This window comes from Felis catus, chromosome C2 (genome assembly GCF_018350175.1).
Source record: "Felis catus isolate Fca126 chromosome C2, F.catus_Fca126_mat1.0, whole genome shotgun sequence".
Classification (NCBI taxonomy): domain Eukaryota; kingdom Metazoa; phylum Chordata; class Mammalia; order Carnivora; family Felidae; genus Felis; species Felis catus.
The window spans coordinates 109,535,839-109,557,915 of NC_058376.1; the positions used below are offsets into that span (position 1 = coordinate 109,535,839).

The 22,077-nt window shown below is 36.6% G+C and overlaps 1 long non-coding RNA gene across 3 annotated transcripts in view; it reads right to left on the reverse strand.

Moving 5' to 3' along the window:
• Positions 1-3,896: 3,896 nt before the first annotated feature.
• LOC111562286 overlaps positions 3,897-22,077 on the reverse strand; it is a 437,724-nt gene continuing 419,543 nt past the window's right edge. For all 3 annotated transcript variants that reach the window (XR_006585378.1, XR_006585376.1, XR_006585377.1), the window contains 2 exons: positions 11,663-11,792; positions 3,897-4,383 (listed from right to left, as the gene is read on the reverse strand). This is a non-coding gene — a long non-coding RNA (uncharacterized LOC111562286). The remainder of the gene's footprint in view (positions 4,384-11,662; positions 11,793-22,077) is intronic.

A 22,077-nucleotide genomic window follows, 5' to 3' on the forward strand; every position in this document is an offset into this window, starting at 1 on the left:
TCCGTTCTTCTGCATTTGTGTGAATAGTTTTCTGATTCAACTCATGTATCTACTGAACTACTGCATTACAAATCCTAACAGAATGACTCATTTTGTTTAAAAGCCTGGGTTTACACCAATTTATTTGAGCTATATTTAATATATAAATACCACACCATATTATAATATGAGACATGCATTTTCCCCTCTGCATGAGGCTAGCGGTGTGAAAAATAGAACAAGGTAAGAACCCAGCCCATTTATGTCAAAATAACAGGATTTTATTTGAAGTTGTCCAGGGAGTTATATAATTATATTCAGATTTTATGTGGAATATTTCTCTGCAGATATAGCATATAGTTAGTGTTCATATAGCCTGAGTTGCTCCATTGGAAAATGGTTAAACATATTTGGGAAATCTTGCATATCAAGTCCCTTTCTTGGAGATTCTTAGTGAGCATTTATACATCAAGAATCTTAGATATTCGCAGGGCCCCTGGGAGGCTCAGTTGGGTACATGTCCCACCTCAGCTCAGGTCATGATCTCACTGTTCCTGGGTTCAAGCCCTGCATTGGGCTCTGTGCTGACAGCTCAGAGCCTGGAGCCTGTTTTGGTTCTTTGTCTCCCTCGGTCTCTGCCCCTCGGTTGCTCATGCTCTCTCTCTCTCTCTCTCTGTGTCAAAAATAAATTAAAAAGTTAAAAAAAAACAATCTTAGATATTTGCATAAAAGGAAGCTTTTTTAAAAAAATTATTTTAGAGAAAGAGAGTAAGTGGGGGAGGGACAGAGAGAGAAGGAGAAAGAGAAATCCCAAGCAGGGTCCTCATTGTCATCCATGAACCGTGAGATCATGACCTGAGCTGAAATCAAGAGTTGGATGCTTAACTGACTGAGCCACCCAGGTGCCCCAAAGGAAGCTTGTTTTTAAAACCTGTTTTACAGTATTTAACTTGGCATTTTCCAAATATCTCAGTGAGTACAGACTACAACTCTATGTGCCCTAGGTTCAGGGTTTTATAGGACAAGCTTTGGGAAACCCTGAGCTAGCATATTTATCTGGATATTTGTTTCTTATCAAATGAATATAAGGAATTAATTCCCTTTTATCCTGACCTGAACACATGCAAAATATGCAGATAAATACAGGGTTTTACAGTTTATGGCATTTGCTTTACTTGTGTCCTGTCTGTTGGAATAATTAGTCATCCCGTTCAATATGTCAAATTACTGACTCTACTACACCTCTTGAAGTTTCTGCCTAATTTCTTTTTTCTCAGAACTCATGTTCAAAACTGCAGCATGTACCCACTAATTTCATTTGTCTTATATGACTATAATTCCTAGCAGAGCTGATGAGATCAGGAGGAGGCATCTGACACAACATGGCCTTGTCCATTTCTTTCTTTCTTTGTGTTTTAAAGTGGACTTCATGTCTAGCGCAGAGACCAACGTGGGGCTTGCATTCACAACCCGGAGATCAAGACTTGAGCTGAGATCAAGAGGCAGATGCTCAACCCACTGAGCCTGGCAAGGTGCCCCTGGACCTGTCCATTTCTTATGAGAGTTGGGAATAGGGCTCTAGGAGGGATGGTTAGTCTCTGTGTGGGATTGGAACTGTACCATGGCAACAGTATGCTATGTGAATGAAGCAGAGAAAGCCAGTTTTGAAAGGGAAGGTTGAGAGAAGGACTTCCTAAAAGTTTGGGTTTTTTTTTTTGTTTTTTGTTTTTGTTTTTGGTTTTTTTTTTTGTTTGTTTTTTAATGGTCTCTGATCCTTTCTGTTTTCTAGGTACATTGCTGCCCTTAGGTTTTAAAAGACAGTATCTATGTGTCCATGTATCTATCTATGTATCTAAAGATCTATTATCTGGAGCGCCTGGGTGGCTCAGTCGGTTAGGCCTCCGACTTGGGCTCAGGTCATGATCTCGCGGTCCGTGAGTTGGAGCCCCGCGTCAGGCTCTGTGCTGACAGCTCAGAGCCTGGAGCCTGTTTCAGATTCTGTGTCTCCCTCTGTCTCTGACCCTCCCCCGTTCATGCTGTCTCTCCCTGTCTCAAAAATAAATAAAAATTAAAAAAAAAATTTTGAAATAAATAAATAAATAAATAAAGATCTATTGTCTATCAAACTTCTCCCTTTCTATCTATCTAGAAATGCCAACATATAAATAAATGATTCATTAATTCATACATTTTTTGATTTTTTTGTTTAAGCTAACTCAAGTTGTTTAATATTTCTTACTTCTCCCAAACTCTGACATCACATAAGTCACACCCCATTCCTTTTAATCTCAGTTTAGAAATTCAAATTAATCCAACATTTCCAATCATTTTCACATTGACTCAGTTCTCAGTAAATTTTCTGAGTGTTTTCTGTGCCCGTCTTTGGGGAAGATCCTTAACTACTTTTAGCTTCCTGATGTGACCAACATTTCCAATCATTTTCACATTTACTCAATTCTCACTAAATTTTCTGAGTGTTTTCTGTGCCCGTCTTTAGGGAGGATCCTTAACTACTTTTAGCTTCCTGATGTGACCAGAGTAAATGCACCTGAGACCACATTCCTATTTGTTCTTGAGGTGGAACGTAGGACTAGAATAGCTATAATGCTTTGCTAGAAATCATTTGTTAAGGCAGGTACAAGAAGACTAAGGTGTAAAGAGCAATGAAGGGTCAGAGATTTTACCCTCCCTGCGAACTAAAAAAATTCATCTGTTACAATTTCATTAAGTGCTAGTAGAAGACGCAAGACTCCTAGGTCTGAGAGAAAAGATTTTATTACAGTAGTATCAGAAGCCAGAGTATCAAAATTATTTTGTGTCAGTTCTCTGAGCCCCAATTCCCACAAGATAACATGAAAAACGTCAGGTGATACTGCACATGTAGTGGGTTACATTGTCAGGGAAAAATCTTGAGCTTAGAGAAGCCTTATATAATAGGCAATGTGCTGGGAAATACTATCTTTATCTTCCAAGGTTATTTGCTATACAAATATCCATGATACTCCAGAACCAAGGCAATCTGCATACAGGAGTGCGAGTCATGAGAGATCATGAATTGTCTTCCACAGGGAGAATATTGGTTCGGAATTCCTTCTCTGAAATAAAGTCTTTGTTGTTGTTGTTGTTGTTGTTGTTGTTGTTTCATTATTTAATCATTTTATTTTATTTTATTTTCATCACAGAAAGTTTACTCTGTAATCCTTATCCCCTATTTCACCCAACTCCCACCACCTCTCCTCTGGTAACCATCAGTGTGTTCTCTATAGTTAAGAGTCTATTTCTTCGTTTGTCTCTCTCTCTTCTTTACCTTTGCTCATTTGTTTTGCTTCTTAAATTCCACCGATGAATGACATGATGTGATATCTGTCTTTCTCTGACTTATTTCACTTAGCATAATACTCTCTAGCTCAATTCATATTGTTGCAAATGGCAAGATGTCATTCCTTTTTACAGCTGAATAATATTCTATTGTACGTATATACCACATTTTTTTTTTTCATTCTCAAGTTAGTTAACATACAGTGTAGTCTTGGCTTCAGGAGTAGAACCCAGTGATTCATCACTTACATATAACACCCAGTGTGGAATAAAATCTTTTAGAATAACCAGGCAGATCAATGGGACAATAATAGATTCTTCCCTATATAAGGATAGAGTTGATTTTTGCTGTCTGAACTGAAAATTTTATTTTGCTATTGTTTTTGCAATTCGATTCTGACACTGGCTACCCAGAGTTAGTATGGACTTCCAAAGTTAAGGACATAGTTCTCCAGTTCTCTCCTTACTTCACATGCCAGGCACAGGCTCCCAGGTTCTCAGGTTACCCACACTTCTGGGTGACCAAATTTGTGAGTTCCCTCAACCGCCACCCCTCCCTCCCCCCAGTTTCAATAATTCAACAGAATGACTCACAGAACTCAGTCAAGCACCATACTTACGATTACAGTTTTATTACAAAGGATACAAATGAGGATCAGCCAAAGGGAGCAGTGCATTGGGCAAGGTCTGGGAGGGTCCTAAATGTGAAGCTTCCATGTCCTTAGAACATGTCACTCTCTTGACACATCAATGTATGATAACCAACTAGGGAGGTTTCCCCAAGCTTCAGATGTCCAGAGTTTTTACTGGGTTTTCATTTGGTAGGAATGGTTGATTGGATCATTGACCACTCCTCTCTTTCTCAGAGGTCAGCAGATGGAGTTGGTATCAGGTGGCTCGCTGGAAGCCTCAACTCTCTAATCATGTGGTTGGTCTTCCCTTCAAGACCAGCTCCCATCCTGATGTTAACTAGGGACCCTCCATGAGTCACCTCATTTGCATAACTCAGGTGTAGTCATGGGTCCACCATGAATAACAAAGACATTTTTATCACTCAGGAAATTCCAAGGGATTTACAGCTCCTTCCTAGGAACCAGAGACAAAGATCAGATAAATTCAAATTCTTCATTGTAGAACAGTTTTCTACCTATTTTCCCAGCTGTGTACAGCAATAATTTTGTAGAGTAGATGAAGGAGAAGGAGAAGGAGAAGGAGAAGGAGAAGGAGAAGGAGAAGGAGAAAAGAAAGAAAGGAAGGAAATAAGGCAGAAAGAAAGGAAGAAAAGACTATAGATTGGAACTGCAATAAACCAATAAATTATTTGATAAAGAACACATGACTTTCCAGTTGTTTATTTTTCCAACCTGAACAATGATGTCTCCTATCATTTAAATTTTCTCTTTGATATCTTCTTCAAATCCTACTTTTCTAATCAAGGCTATACACAAGCATTTTATATTTTTATTATTATTGTAAATTATATTGTCATCTGATTTTCCTATTATTATGAGTGTATGGGGCTATTATTAGCTGAGTATATATTCTGTATCAAGGCATTTTAATAGGTTAATTATTTCTAACAGTTTTTAAGGAATTTGTTTGTTTCCTATCATTGGGCATAGTCAGAATTTCAGGAACAACATTAAATAAAAATGGGTGATAGTGAACCTCCTGTTTTCTTTGGGATTTTTATGGACATTCCACCAAAATGTTATCATTTCATTGTCATGTGATTTTGTTCTTATCCATTTTACACTTTTATCCTTTGTGTAACATTTCAATTAATGACTTAGGCTCCCTGGTCTAGTCTCAACTGAAGCACTATTGGCATTTTGGGTAGATTAGTTTTCATTATACTGGGCTGTTTCACACACAGCAGAACATTTAGCATAAAAATAACAATAGTGTCCCTCAGGTAATGGTGACAACCTCAAAAGTTCCCACACATCCCCATTCGTCTTGACTAGCCAGCTGCCCGCCACTCTGGGCATCCAGAACATACTCTGTCCTCTGGCTTCTACCCTCTCTTCTCTGCCTTGCTTTACTCTCCACTATAGGCGGAAGGTCTGTGACCCCAATCCATTGAAGGTACAATTCCAGTGCCCCATGATTTTAGAAACAAAAAGATATTTGAGAAATAGAGTTTTCTTTTCTTTCTTTCTTTCTTTTCTTTCTTTCTTCCTTTCTTTCTTCCTTTCTTCTATGTTTATTTATTTATTTTGAGAGAGAGAGAGAGAATCCCAATGCAGGTTCAATCTCACAGACCATGAGACACATGATCTGAGCTGAAATCAAGAGTTGGACACTTAATCGACTAAGATACCCAGGTGTCCCAGGAATAGAGTTTTCAACAGTTCTAATTTATCTCCTCCCCTGAATCAACGTGCTTTCATTGCTTCTGAGTTGAGCACAATTTGAGGGGTCTTAGCCTGGTTCAAGAGGTTGAGTGTCAGCAATAGCAACTCATTATGTGTTTTTATCAACTCAATTTCTTAACTAAGAAACACTGATTTCTTATAAATGATTGGTCTTTTTAATTGAATTTTATTTTATTATGGTTTATTTTATGGTCCTGATGTGATTTCTGCCCTGTGTTTTTATACCTCACTTTACCAATATAGGAAAGAAAAACTTTTTTCCTTTTACCTATCTTAGATTCACTGTCCAAGGCCCAGCAAATAAAACTGATAGAAGACAGATTAACAAGAGAAAAACAAACAGAAGATGATGAACATGTACATGACAAGGAGAGGGCACCTCTACAAATTTCTGTTCTGGTTTTAGGCAGATGGGGAAGGACAGAGAGCTTTTCTTATATCTGCTTCTTGTCAACTGCCTTCCGCTCAAAATAATCTTTATGACAGAGTGGCATATTTTGGGGTGACATATTCTGCTACCCTGAAATAGCAAGTTGAAAGAGAAACTCAAGTTTCTATGTCATCATATTCAAAGAAACACACTCTGCTTTTTTGCTTATGTGGCAAGATGCATATATTTATTCATTCATGTAAGAAATATTGGTCAAATACCTACTGTGTTCATTGGCCGTTTTGGAGGAGCTGGATTCGTGACTTTGAAGCTATTCTCATGTGTATTGATTAGACAAGAATCAATCTACCAAGATAGAGTGAGATGGTCTTCATATGTTGATTTTTAAAAATATATTCGTTCAACATTTTGACTAAAGCAATGTTCAGTAGAATACCTCATGCTACATGAATAAAAGCAAGTTATTATAATGAGCTTTGCAGCTGAAAATGACAGCACTGGACATAGAGATACACTGAGTAGACATGAGAATTATTTTGCTTGTATCATTGCCAACTTAATATATTTAAAAGCATATTATTGTTAGAATGTATTTCATGTGCTAGAAAATCATGTCTTTGCTAGGGCACACATATCTCTAATGACTGAATGATATTGAGTCTGTGTGATGAAGACCTGAGTCAAATATTTAAATTTTATCTTTAAACAGAGCACATCAGTTGGCATTCTGGTAAATTTATTTTCTGCATGCAGCGTAAGGACTCTGACTTCAAGGCCTTCATCAGAAAGCTAAAGCCATTTTTTTTCCTCCAGTGATATTTTTCCCCTAAGAATTACATTTTAATATTTTGCTGGGTATTGTTTTTCTGTTCTGTTTAGATATTTAGTTCCTAATCACACGTTTCAGATCATATTTTGATTTTATTTGGCATCTTTTCATTTTGATAGTACGGCATCTTTGTTTGCTGTCTTCTTTCCCATCCCAAGTTCTCCTTGTTCTCCTTGTTCTTATTGGTAGATCTAGTGAAATCAGTATTGATACAAGAAATGTCTTGTTCTAGCTCCAAGTGGAGATTTGTGAGGTAATTAAGAGACACTGTAGCTTAGTGCTTACAAGAGCAGCTCTGGAACCAGATTCCCTGGGATGAAATAATTGTTCTCTGTGACTGTAAGCTGATTTCTGCATTTGGGTTTCTACATCTGAAAAATGGAATTTATGGTACATCTCACAGTCTTTTTGGGAAGATTAAACATGCTAAAATATACGAAGTGTCGAGAGCAGTGGCTGACTCATAGTAAATGCTATGCAAATCTGTATTATATGGCTTTACATTCAGTTTTATATTTTCTTAACGTACTTTGAATTAATTCCTTGTAGCTTGACTTAAATTTTGTATACTCATTCTATGTGCCAGAACAGTTAGTTAAAAAAAAGAAAGAAAAAAGAAATCATAGTTTTGTTAAGAAAGAGCAGCATCTATGGAGCTACTAGAATACATTTTAAAATTCTGCAATGTTAGGGGGTGCCTGGGTGGCTCAGTCAAACGTCTGACTCTTGATTCTGGCTCAGGTCATGATCTCATGGATCAGTTCGCGAGATTGAGACCCGCGTCAGGCTGTTGGGCTCTGCACTGTTAGTGCAGAGCCTGCTGGGGATTCTCTCTCTCCCTCTCTCTCTGCCGTTTCCCTGGTCACACTCTCTTCTCTCAAAATAAATAAATAGCATTAATAAAATAAAATAAAATTCTGCAATGTCAGGATATACTAGAGAGACTCTCTTTAAATATCACAAACTTTTTTTTCTCCTACAAGTTCAGGAAGGAAAACTCTAGTTATAGAAATATTAGGTTCTTTACAAAGAGGTTGTGTTTTTTCCTCAAACTGTTTCTTGGGAGTGACCGTTATGGGATTCTACCTTTTCTCACTCTGAATCAGGTCAGCACCTAGTTTATGGCTCAATGTCCAATGCATCCTGTTGATAGACTGTAAATTTCTCCAACATTATGTATTCTAGTGATTTCTACAGGGTCATCCTACTGGGGAACATTAGCTGATGGGGGTTTTTCGGTGAGACCCTTAAATATCTCTGCCACACCAATGAATATCTTGAAATACATTTGTACTATGAAAGCATTTTTTTGTGCATCTCTGACAGGATATAGGCAAGAATGGGCTTTTGAACTAATAAGCAAAAATCTAAGGAAGAAGGTTTTCAGGACAAAAAAAGTTCTTAAGGAATACTTGGGGAGAGTTCAATTCCATTACTTTATTATGTTTTCTGAAGGGCATACCACTGCCAAGATATGAAATAACCAGGAGGAATATTACTGAGGTGATGACAAACTTTTCCAGTAATAGCTACAAATGATATCATTTTCTTCCAAACCAAACTATGCAATATTTTTAAAGGGAGGCCAGTAACATTATAATATCTAGAGGAAAAATAAAAAGGTAGGGAGGCATCCTCCCTACTGACTGATTACATCCCGGAGACTGTAGAAGATTGAAAGCTATCTAGATAAGTAGTTTAAGGTGAGCTGTTTCAGATGTGGAAAGAATGTTGAGGTGTCTGATAAAGAAAACACATTAAAATAGTGATATGTAATTAGAGCTTTACAAATTAAAGTATCTCTTCATGTTCATTCAGTTAAAAATATGAAACATTTAAAATTATAAAAGAACGCAAAAAGACATTAAATCAAAACAATAATTTGGGATTAGAGTTATAATGTAATGAGACATTTTCACGGTGAAGAATACGAATACACAGTTGATTTTATAATAAAACTACAAATACTTACAATACAATATTACATTAGAGCTGTTTTTAACCAATGATAATATTGATATTTTTACAGTAATTAATGAGCTATTTGATGCTAATCCTGACTTCCAAAGTACAGTTAAAAGAACCATATCTAATCAGCTTTCAACATTTTAAGTCTGATCATCAGTAACTGACAGGTAAACATTTTCCAAAGGCTTTGCATCCTCATTATTTGGGGGAAAATATAGCTTAGACTATGATTAGGCAGGAAAGGTTTGGCCAAATCACGTGAAATAGAATCTGGATAATGAATTTCCTTATCAATGTAATGACTGACTTCTGCTGCCAAAATGGTGTAAAATCAATCACACCTCATAATATGCTTGTCCCTACTGGGTGGGGCGGAAGCAATGGAATTTTTTTTTAAGTTTTTATTTAAATTCCAGCTAGTTAACATGAAATGTAGTATTAGTTTCAGATGTAGAATTTAGTGACTCAACAGTTCCTTGCAATATCCCGTGTTCCTTACAAGCGTGCTCCTTAATCCCCATCACCTATTTAACCCATCCCCCACCCACTTCCCCTCTGGTGACCATCAGTGTGTTCTCTATAGTTAAGAGTTTGTTTCTTGGTTTCCCTCTTTTTTCCCCCTTGTGTTTATTTGTTTTGTTTCTTAAATTCCACAAGTGAGTGAAATCATATGGTATTTATCTTTCTCTGGCTGGCTTATTTTGCTTAGCATAATACTTTCTAGTATTATGCATGTTATGAAACAATGGAATTCTTGGCTCCACACTCACTGAGGAGTGTTTTCCCCTGATGAAGGTGTCTCTTGGTCAGGACAACAGTGACAGGGGACAGTTAAGGGAAGCACAGAGGAGCAGCCTGGGTGTCCTCTGGCAGCCCCTCAGTTCTTTGGCCACGGGACCGATGGGCCATCGGACCCATGAAATAATTCCATGCACAGAAGGGTAAAAAAGAGGCAAAATGCTGAACTTCGTGGCCTTTTCACTTTGGGAACAGTAATTGACTTAATATGACTGCAATAGCTTTTGAATTGGTATCATTTTAATGTAACAAACATAAAATACACAGACACACAGACACACACCCCTGTTTGGTTTATGTTCTCCTAATACCTATTCTATTAAATTCCTGATTATATCTTAACACCATTTTTATTTACATCCTTTACCCCTTCAGTTTAATCATTCAAATATATTTTGTCTTTTCTTATTAATTTATACAGTTTTTAAAATCTAGTTGTTTTTTTTTTAATGTTTACGTATTTTTGAGAAAGGGAGATAGAGTGTGAGTGGGGAGGAGCAGAGAGAGAGGGAAACACAGAATCTGAAGCAGGCTCAGCGCTCTGAGCTGTCAGCACAGAGCCCAAAGTGGACTTTGAACTCACAGACCTCAAGATCATGACCTGAGCCAAAGATGGAAGTTTAACTGACCGAGCCACCCAGGTGCCGCAATCTATTTTTTTTATTAACGTACGCATTGCCTTTAGTTTTCTTTCATAACTTTTGTTTTCACTCCATCTTCTTTATTTTATTCTGGTTTCTTATTTTATCTTTGTATGTGGTAGTATCTTCTTTCAGTTTACTTAATTTTTAAAAACTACTAGCTAATGTATTATAGCTCTTCCCTTTAACTATTTTTTTATTACTATCCTAGTTTATTAAATTACAGGTAAGAAATAAGGCCCATGCTATAAAGTTAATGTGTACTTCAAGAAAGGAGGTTGATGGCTTTGTCTATGTCTCTTGGCTTTTTTTTTTTTAACATAGCTAACCTCTTGACTATTAAAAAAAATTTTTTTTTAATGTTTATTTATTTTTGAGAGAGACAGAGACAGAATGCGAGTATGTTAGGGGCAGAGAGAGAGGGAGACACAGAGTCCAGAGCAAGCTCCAGGCTCTGAGCTCAGTACAGAGTCCGATGCGGGGCTCGAACTCACGAGCTGTGAGATCATGACCTGAGCTGAAGTTGGACGCTCAACTGACTGAACCACCCAGGTGCCCCACCTCTTGCCTATTTTAAATCGACAAAAGTATTTTGGTAAATTAATTCCATTGTACAACTGTGAGTTTCACTTATAAAAAGTATTCACCTCAACCTTAGGCTTCAAATTATCACATGTGTAAACGCAGGCCTTGTTTTTTTATTAACTAGTAGTGAAATTTTCCCACAAATTCTGCCCATTGGCTTCATGCACATTATCATATCCCATACTGAGGGCCTGTTGGAGCAAGTTTTATATATTTGAATTTTCTTTAATGTGTTAATTTTATTTTTAATTCACTTTTATTAAATTTTTTAAACATTTTATTTATTTCTGAGAGTCAAAAAGAGACAGAGTATAAGCGGGGGAGGGGTAGAGAGAGAGGGAGACACAGAATCCAAAGCAGTCTCCAGGCTCTGAGCTGTCTGCACAGAGCCTGACACAGGGCTCAAACCCACAAACCATGAGATCATGACCTGAGCTGAAGTCAGACGCTTAACCACCTGGGCTACCCAGGTGCCCCAATTTATTTTTAAAATTGAGATATACTTGACATGTAACATATATTAGTTTCAGGTGTACAACAAAATAACTTGATACTTGTATATATTGTAAAATGGTCACAGTAAGTGTAGTTAACATCCGTTTCCATACATAGTTAGAAATTTTTTTCTTGTAATGAGAATCATGTGTTTATTTTAGAGCTGAAGGAACAATGTACAGGAATGTACAGGGTATCCTTTCCAGCTTTCAAAACCCAAGTAATCACAAACAAATAGGAAAACGGAGAATTCACTACTGGGCCACACATTTCCTTTTACCTGTGAAGTCATACAATGGCTTTTCCTAATTGAAGTTCTATTTTTCCTTTCATAATCAAGTCTTCATCCTCAACTTTGCTCATGAGGCCACAGGGAACTCATTGACATAAACAGAAGAACTGAAGAAAGCCTGAAGCAAAAGGACAAAATAAATGCAAAAACTACACACCAGGAGCTGAAATATGGTTGAGACCCAATGAGAATGGACATGAAATCTTCACCCATTCATATATAATGATTTTTGCAGATGCTAGTTAATGGTTTTCACTTCTGCATTTTTCGCAAGCCCTGGAATTCATCAGATCTGGAAGCAAACGTTTCAACAGTTCCCAGAGAATTTCTGGCCTACCCATATCCAGGAAGTTATGGGAGTCTCATGAGGAATCCTGTTCTTGTAATAGTTATGGTCCATTTTGCAAATCCTGAAGAGTTGAATTAGGGTCAGCAACAGCTACTATTTATTTGTTGCTCACCAAGTACCAGACACTGTGCTAAATTCTTCGTATATATATCATGCCATTTATGTCTTACAACAGCCCTTTTAAATAGACATTATTTTCTCCACTTTCTAGTGAGAACTCTGAAACTCAGTTAACTTAACTCCAGGTCACACAACCAGTAATTGGCAGAGATGGGACTGGAATCCAGGTCTTAAAGGTTATATTCTTTACCAGCTAACACTGCCCCTAATAAATACAGCAAGATTCCGAATACTTATTTAAACTCTGGGAAGAATCTTTAATAGGGAAAAACAGAATTTTTCCTCTAAGGTCAGGAACGAGACAATGATGTCCACTCTTATCACTTCTATTCAGCATAGTACTGGAAATCCTAGCCATAGCAATCAGACAACAAAAAGGAATAAAAGGAATAAATTGGCAAGGAAAAAGGAAAACTTCACTGTTAGCAGATGACATGATGCTATAGAAATCCGAAAACACTCACCCAAAAAACTGCTAGAACTGATGAACAAATTCAGTAAAGTTGCAGGGTACAGGGTCAATGTACAGAAATTGGTTGAATTTCTATACACCAATAATGGAGCAGCAGAAAGAGAGATCAAGGGATCAATTCTATTTACATTTGCACCAAAAATAATAAGATACCTAGGAACAAACCCAACCAAAGAGGTGAAAGATCTACACTCAGAAAGCTATAAAACACTGATGAAAGAAATTGAAGACAACACAAAGAAATGGAAAGACATTCCATGCTCATTGATTAGAGGAACAAATAATATTAAAATGTCTATGCTACCCAAAGCAATCTACACATTTAATGAAATTCCTATCAAAATGCCACAGCACTTTTCACAGAACTAGAACAAACAATCCTAAAATTTGTACAGAATCACAAAAGACTCCAAATAGCCCAAGCTATCTTGAAAAACAAACTCAAAGCTGGAGGCATCACAAGTCTGAATTTCAATCCATATCACAAAGCTATCACTATCAAGACAGTATGGTACCGGCACAAAAACAGACACATAGATCAGTGGAACAGAATAGAAAACCCAGAAATAAATCCACAACAATGTGGACAATTAATTTCAATGAAGCAGGAAAAAATATCCAGTAGGAAAAAGACAGTCTCTTTAACAAATGATGCTGGGAAAACTGGATAGCAACATGCAAAAGAAAGAAACTAGACCACTTTCTTACACCATACACAAAAATAAAGTCAAAATGGATTAAAGACCTAAATGTGAGACCTGAAACCATAAAACTTCTAGGACAGAACATAGGCAATAACTTCTTTGACATGAGCCATAATAACTTTTTTTATGGATATGTCTTCTAAGGCAGGAGAAACAAAAGCAAAAATAAACTATTGGGGCTACATTAAAATAAAAAAAAAACAACTCTACACAGAGAAGGAAACAATCAACAAAACTAAAAGGCAACATATGGAATTAGAAAAGATATTTGCAAATGACATATCTGATAATGGGTTAGTATCCAAAATATATAAAGAACTTATAAAACTCAAAACCCCAAAACCAAATAATCCAACAAAAATGGGTAAAGACATGAACAGACATTCCTCCACAGAATACACACAGATGGCCCATAGACACATGAAAAGTTGTTCATCATCACTTACCATCAGGGAAAGGAAATCAAAACTACAATGAGATATCACCACATACCTGTCGGAATGGTTAAAATTAACAACACAAGAAGTAACAGGTGTTAGTAATGATGTGGAGAAAAAGGAACACTAGTGCACTATTGGTAGGAATGCAAACTGGTGCAGACACTGTGAAAAACAGTATGAAGATTCTTCAAAAAGTTAAAAATAGAACTACCCTATGATCCAGTAATTGTGATACTAGATATTTATCCAAAGAATACAAAAATTCTAATTCATAGGGATACATGAACCCCTATGTTTATAGCAACATTACTTATGATAGCCAAGATATGGGAGCATCCTAAATGTCCATTGATTGATGAATGGATAAAGAAGAAGAGGTGTATTTACACAATGGAACATTATACGGCCATGAAAAAGCATGAAATCTTGTCATTTGCAATGACATGGATAGAGAGTATAATGATAAGTGAAATAAATAATTCAGAGAAAGACAAATATCATATGATCTCACTCATATGTGGAATTTAAGAGAACAAATGAGCAAAGGAAAACAGAGAGTGAGAGATCAAGAAACAGACTTTTAATTACAGAGAACACATTGATAGTTACCAGAAGGGAGGGGGGGGGGTGGGGAAATAGATGAAATAGGTGAAGGGGATTAAGGAGTGCACTTAATTTTTTTTTAATTTATTTTAAGTAAACTCTATGCCACACATTGTCGTGATAAGCACAGGGTAATGTATGGAATGGTTGAATCACTATATTTTATACCTGAAACCAATATAACACCATATGTTAGCTAAATGGAATTAAAATAAAAACTTAAGAAGCAAAACAAAAATAAAAAAAGCAAAATAACCTCTGAGAATAACAGGCATATAAAATTGTCAAATGTTTGCAAGTGAACTTTGAATCAATTGTGAGATAAGCAGATGGATATGGAAAAAGGTCTCCATCATCATTGTGATCTTATCAGCATCATTTAAAATTTAGTGACTTATGGTCCCATATTAAGATTTATGGGCCAAAGCAGCGTAAAAGCCATAGTCACCAAGTGTAAATGATATGATATCAAATGATCAAGTCAAAAATTCCAATCTGTAAAAATTACATCTAGTGTAATATATTAAAATTGCATAAATCACAAGAAGTTAAATAACTACATGAATAACTCTTCTTTAGAACCCCAGGCCTGCCTTGGCTTAAGCATTCTCAGGGTTCTATCTCCCTTACCTTGGCCTTTCCCTTACCCTCTTGTTGTCATTTCCTTGCCTTCTATTTTAATGACAATCTGCTCAAGAAACTTTTCTTAAATAAAAACGTTAAATGTTAACATAGTTCTGCTTAAAACATCTGAATTCATAAACAGAACCAAAACATTTTCCTGTGTTAAAGTCTTCAATTCAAGGGCAGGGTAGAAATTCTATTAGCCTCCTGTTTTCATGTAATGACTTACTAAATTCTAATGCATTTTTTCTTACATCTCTAAAATAGGAAATTATCTCTTTTATTTAGGCCTTTGTTTCTTCAATCTGGGTAGGAGTTTACCTTTCACTCACTCATCCTATAGGTAAAATATCTTTCTACAAACCCAGTCCTTTGATCTCATACTGGTCATATCTAAACAGGACTGTTTCCCTTGTCTTCCATTGGAGGGTTGACCTCAGCGTCTCTCTGGTAAGCAGCATAGTGTATTTTCATTCAGCCATGGAGGGCTTCTAAATTCCAGGAAGTGTGCTGAGTGCTGGCTGGGGTATAAATATAGGAAAAGACACATGTCCTTTCCTAGGGCATTTACAGTCAATAGATGAGCTTTTCCTACCTAGCTCTTACTTTATGGTTCCCACACTCCTTCCAAACCAAATTTGTCTCTTTGTCGCCTGTGTATTGAGTTGATACATTAGCGACATCAATGTCTGAATATCTGAATGGAGTTTCTACCACACCCCTCTGTGGTTTTCACTGGAAATTTCCTTCTCAGAACATCCACTGCTTTCAGCAACATCCTAACTCAGCCTCTCTGGCCAGTGTGCCCCGCGATGGCTTTTATTCCACCCTGCCGGCACCCAAGTTAGATCATTCTCTTTAGTGGAAGGAAAGAGAAAATGAACAGTAAGATAACATTCTATAGGAGGAAGTTTTGCTACTTTTCTTTTCTGTCCTAGGAGCTAAAGAATTTCTATCTTATTAGTGGGCAGGTAGCAGTGAAGCATCAAGGTCCTGGAGTCAGGTTGCATGGGTTCAAATGCTGAATCTGACCATCCCTACCTGTGACCTTGGGCCACTTATTTAAACTCTGTGGACCTCTATCATATTCTGTTAAATAGTATTTTAAATAGAGTCTACCTGTCAGGGTTGTTGGGAGCATTAAATGAGATACAGTGTAAAATAGATTTAGAAGAGCTCAGGTAAAATGCTAAGTACATTATTATTACTAAAAAGAATTCATTTTCTTTCATGACTTCAATGAAGACTGACGTGAAATTGGCTTAGGATTTAAAATTTGCTATAGTCCCCTGTATCAAGATCCCAAAATAACTATAACACACAAAAAAAGTTCTAATGATTTGATCTAATATTTCCACTTGGGAAATATATCCTAAGGAAATAATCCAAGATGCAGACAAACTTAGGTATAGAAATATTCACAACATCAATTATTTCAAAGAACATAAAGGCACATCTACATGAACCTTTCACTTATAATATTAATATATATCAATGTACTAGTAAATATAATATTAAATACATATGAAATATATATAGTTAATGTATAAAATATATAGTAAAGATGTATATATCTTTATACATTAAATTTATGTTTATACATTTATACATTAAAATACATTAAATATATTAACATATAAAGTATATATTTAAATATATAATTAATTAGAAAATTTTTCTTAAATAGAATTTTAATGAATGTCTATTGTTTCATTTACTAAGGTACCATTGGTTACTTTTTATTTTTTACTTTTATTTATTTTTTTAAAGTTTAGTTATTTGTTTTGAGAAAGGGGGGGAGGGGCAGAGAGCTAGGGAGAGAGAGAATCCCCAGCAGGTTCCATGCTACCAGCACAGAGCCCGACAAGGAGCTCAAACTCACAAACCATGAGATAATGATCTGGGCTGAAACCAAGAGCAGGGCAATTAACTGACTGAGCCACCCAGCTGCGCTGGTTACTTTTTTATTTAATAGACATTTATTAAAACTCTCTATATAAATGTTTCCTGATGAATGCAAATGCTCATTAATGAAAAAATGGACTAGAAAACTGTATACATAATATAGGCACAACTGAAAAATAATATGGATAGGAGAGAAATAGAGCAAATTTATTTGAGGGGTTAACTTTTGGTGGTAAGACTATGGATGATCTCTGTGTTTATCTGTATTTAAACCTTTTTTTTTTCGGCACTGAGCTTGTCAATTTATAATCTTAATGAAAAATATTTTTAAAAATTGACATGGACAGCACAGTAGTTTTATAAAATACCCTTTGCAAATTGAAATCTAGTGGGAGTTTTAATTATTGTAAGTACTTTAGGGATTCTAAAATGTTTGGCAGAGGAGACTGACTGTTTTCAATAATGATTCTCATTTAGTAAAATGCTTTGTACTCTGTGAACATTTGTTTTGTGATTGTTGACATACCAATAGACTGGTTGACAAAATCTTTAAATGTTTAAGTTTTAGTAATTAAGCAGAGCAAATGGAAAAATTACAAGAGTTCTTTATTATACATATGAATCGTTTTCTGATTCCTTCTTTTTCTTTTTCTTTCTTTCTTTCTTTTTTTTTTATGAGGCTACTGGGTCTGCTAAAAAATCAGCACACTACGGTTTGTGTATTTTCACAGACCTAGCAGCAGATGTAAGGGGACAAAGAGAGCGAAACCTTGAAGGACCAAGGAAGAAAAATTTGAAGAAAAGGCCATCAGAAGCCATAGCAAAAGTCCTGAGAGTGATCATTGGCAGCTTCTGGGACAGGTGGGGGTTATGCAATTTCTAAGGCTGCAAAATATTTCCTTCAAGAGTGAGAGGGGCTAGATTTCTGTTGCTGGACCTAGAAAAGAGGGTTAAGCTTCCTTGACCTACCCCTACAACAGCTGCTCAATAATAAACTCATCGGACTTGTCCTCACATTTGCTGAGATGAGGCTCTAAGATGGCACCTGAATATTCTGGAACAGACCCAAATAAGTAGAGTCAGAAGACAGTTAAGAAGCTGCAAAGCCATTGCTGGCTACAATTTTACCAGGAGCCCAGAGCCTGACTTCAGTTTCTCCCTTTCCTACTAGGAGTAGAGACTGTCATGTTCAGAGGGCTGTTTTCCTGGGACCACCCCAATTGTGATGTGAAACCACAGCACTCTCAAAGTTCTTTCATCCACGACTCCCATTTCTGTGCTTGAACTTCAAGCCATCACCTAGAAGTTATGAGAACTGTTGTTCAAAGAAAAACAGAACAGGAGCAGAAAACCTCCAATTTTGGCAGAGAAAAATACAACGAAGATTCTCAGCAAAGATGGCAGAATTCTCTAGAGACTTTGGCGTGGTTTGAATCATTTGCCCTATTTGTGAACATCTTTTTCTTTACTGCTTTTTATCATCATCAACATCATCTCCTATATAGTGCCTTACAGTAGGCAAAAAATTTATTCAATTTAATCTTCACAGGAACCCTACAAAAATTATTGTTATCTTTTTATAGATGAAGAAATCAAAACTCAGGGATCAAATGATTTTTCCAGCTGGTAAGCTACTCAAACTCATATTTTCTGAATCTTGTTCATCCATTTGGTCCTAGAATTGACATGAACTATCATGTCACTTGTCCCAAATGACAAAACCTTGGAACTGACTTTATTCTCACTCAGGTGTGTCCCAAATTGTTGAAAGCTTCCTTTGGGCACCTTGGTGTTCTAGTTGTTGATCCTTACAATGTGCAGGAGTCTGAGTGGGATAGGAAGGATTCTGCCCGACGGTTGTTGCTTGGGTTTGGGACACTAGTTTAATCTATTTGCACTATCCTAAAGTGGCAGATTGTTGGCAATATTCTACCCTTAAGACTTTCTTGATATATTATCCATAAATACACAGTTTTTCCAATGCTTACCTTTGGCAGTAAAAAAAAAAAAAAGAAAAAATGTTATTTTAGGCCCAGAAGCAAAGACTAAGAAGGTTATGGGCAAAAAATACATTGTCACAGGTCTTCAAATCTTAAATAGACCTGGTAAACATTTCCAGTTCCCAGAGCTCATGTTGGCTCTCTTCAAAGAACTCCAAGCCCTGTTTATAACTTAAAAAGACCTCCTTTACCCTGATAACACCTTGGTGTCAGACTCTGAAAAAACAGAGCTGTCAAGTGTCAACATTTTGTGGAGAGAGGTCAAATTAGCATTTCCTCCTGAGAATTTTCTCCAGCTTTTCCTGTTTCTGGCTCTGGCACTTAAAGAAAGGCAGGGCTGTTTATTATTCCTTAGGCCTGGATGAGAAAAGACCCTGCTCTGTTGCTCTCAGAGGATGGTAAAATTACTCGATGGCAAAAGTGAAAGGGGACATGAAAGTTCCCAACTTTGGCAGGCTCTCATTTTTTCCTGTCTATGTTGGCTTATTTAGTACAGTATGACAAACCTTAGGTTATAAAAAAGAGCTAGTGAAATTATATCAGTTTGGGTTTCACTGAAATACATTTTTTATAGGATTTCATGTTTTTAATTCAAATATTTATTGAGCACCCTCTCTGCATAAGGCACTATGGGAGGTAAAAAGATGACTTATTCAATCATGTTCTTCCTTTCCTATGCCTATCCCAACACCAGGTGATCATTCTATAAGCTTCAGTGGTAGTCAACATGGACCTTTATCACAGTGGTCATTCAAAAAAATATTTATTGAAGATCACTTCAGTGCCAGGCAATGTGCTAGGTCTTGAGAAATAGCAGCCCTCCCCCCCTACTAAGCTGTATAACCTGAGGGCTGAGATTTAAATAGAAAATATGTGAACTAAAATGATATTGGATACCTCTATTGAACAAAAGGGAAGGTGGAAACTCAAGGAAATACAGGAAAGAGGCGTCCAGGTGGCAGGAAAAGGTGGGTGGTCTCTTTCATCCCAAAATTAAATACCTCCACAGATTTTAGGTGTTTGCATTTTGACTCACGATTTAAAGTCCTTCAAAAGGGAACCCAGTTGGCTGAGCTTGTGTCATGGGCCTACCACTTGACCACAGTCACTTGCATAGATGATCCCAGCACACACATCAACAAAGTGGGACTTCATTGGAAAGGATGAGAATGTGTCACTAAATCAAGAGGAACAAACACAGACAACCAAAACCCTACAAATACACACTATGCACGGCAATACACAAAAACCTTTTATATCTAGGTTCTGGAACTTAAACGGGAAATGCATACTTTAGGTTTTCTCCAGAAGGATTAACTCTCTTCTGCTACCTGACTCCTCTCAATTTTCTGCAGTCTTCATTCAGAAGGAATCTGAAAATAATTACTCATAAACCCATTGCTGATATGTAGTACTAAATTAGGCAGACTAAGAATGGGTAAGCCACAGAATTCTTAAATAATTAACTCATTTGCCTTAATGTTCATCTAAGGATTAGTTTGCTTTTTATCTGTGCATCTGTGCTGAATTATGCAGTTTTTCTAAGTAAATCCTCTCTTTTTCCTTGTAATTCAGAAAAGGGAATTCTCTAACCTCAGAGTCCTCATTCTTTTGGGCACTACAATAGCTACATTTCTCAACATCTTTAAGCTTCTGTTTTCCCACTTATCAAATGGGAGCTAGGCCAATCTAAGTAAAATGATCTTTTCTGGTCTATATACTTACACAGACATAGAAGTCCTTATTTTCCTTCATAAACCTTAACTTTCAGTCAGATTGGCCCAATGGGGGAAAAAAAATTGAAAATAGGTCAAGTTGAACTCTGGTGCTTACTCTGTTTTCTTTTTGTTGTTTTGGGTTTTTTTCTCCTGTTCTTTATGCCCATTTCCACATCTCCCTCTCGCCCTTAGTGAGATCAATCGTGCAGAAAGTGAACAGACACATATTTTAGGATAGTAAGTTTTAGGAATAACAGACATTGCATCCTGAATCCCACTTTTCTACAGATTGCTCAAATCTCACTGTAAATGTAGCCACATATTCCAAGGCCCATAACTGCAGTTTGGCTTTATGAGAAAAATGGACTCTTCGACACAGGCTGTGAATCAATGGTTTCAAGATCTGTACAGCTTGCCTCTTCCATGTTCTGGAAATTCAGTCACTTATTCCTTAGTCATAAAGGGGATTTCAAACCAGTTCACATCACGTAGCACAAACTGCATCTGATTATGTGACACATCATGAATTCTTTTGACTCCCTAGGCAAATCAAGATTCCATATAGTATTACGTTCATTTTTTTATGACTCATAGAAATTTTTTTTTCCTTGTAAATTTAAAGATAAGATTTTTAAAAAATCTCTAAGTAAGTTCTGGTGGTCCCTAGACATTTTCTTTTCCTTGCCCTTCTGTCTTGAGAAAGAATGGCTGACCCCTGCTCTTTTACCCTTAGAATGTCCCTCTAGATCCTTATTGTTATCTTACTCTCCTATTGCTTGTGTGGCTGATTAGGTTTCTCCACTTACTACCAAAAGCCTCACTTAAAAAAAAATTTTTTAACGTTTATTTTATTTTTGAGAGAGAGAGAGAACCAGAGTATGAGTGGGGAGGGGCAGAGAAAGAGGGAGACAAAGAATCCGAAGCAGGATCCAGGTTCTGAGCTGTCAGCACAGAGATGACACAAGGCTCAAACCCACAAACTGTGAGATCATGACCTGAGCCAAAGTTGGATGCTTAACCCACTGACCCACCCAGGCACCCCCAAAGGCTTCACCTTTGGGATGAAAACATTTTTCCAAGGGACTCTGGGTTCTCTGGTGATAAACAATTTCTCCAGATTGGTACTTTATATTACTTATGATGATTGATAACAAATTATGAATGTGACAGTATCTCTAGCTTCACCTAGCTTCAGTGAATCTTAAAATACTGTTTGTTTAAATAGTTTAGCACCCAACATCTGTGTTAAGTTGATTTTGTTAATAGTGTAAGATTCTAACACACTTTGGAGGACTAAAAGCAAAATCTCTTATAAAGATTTCATAACCATGAATATTGATGAGCTAGGCTTGGGAGAAATATTAACAATAACTTCTGAGAAACTACTCTTTAAAAAAACTTTTTATATTGAAATAATTTCAAATTTTAAAAAGTATAATAGATATAGTAAAAGGAACACTAGTGTTAC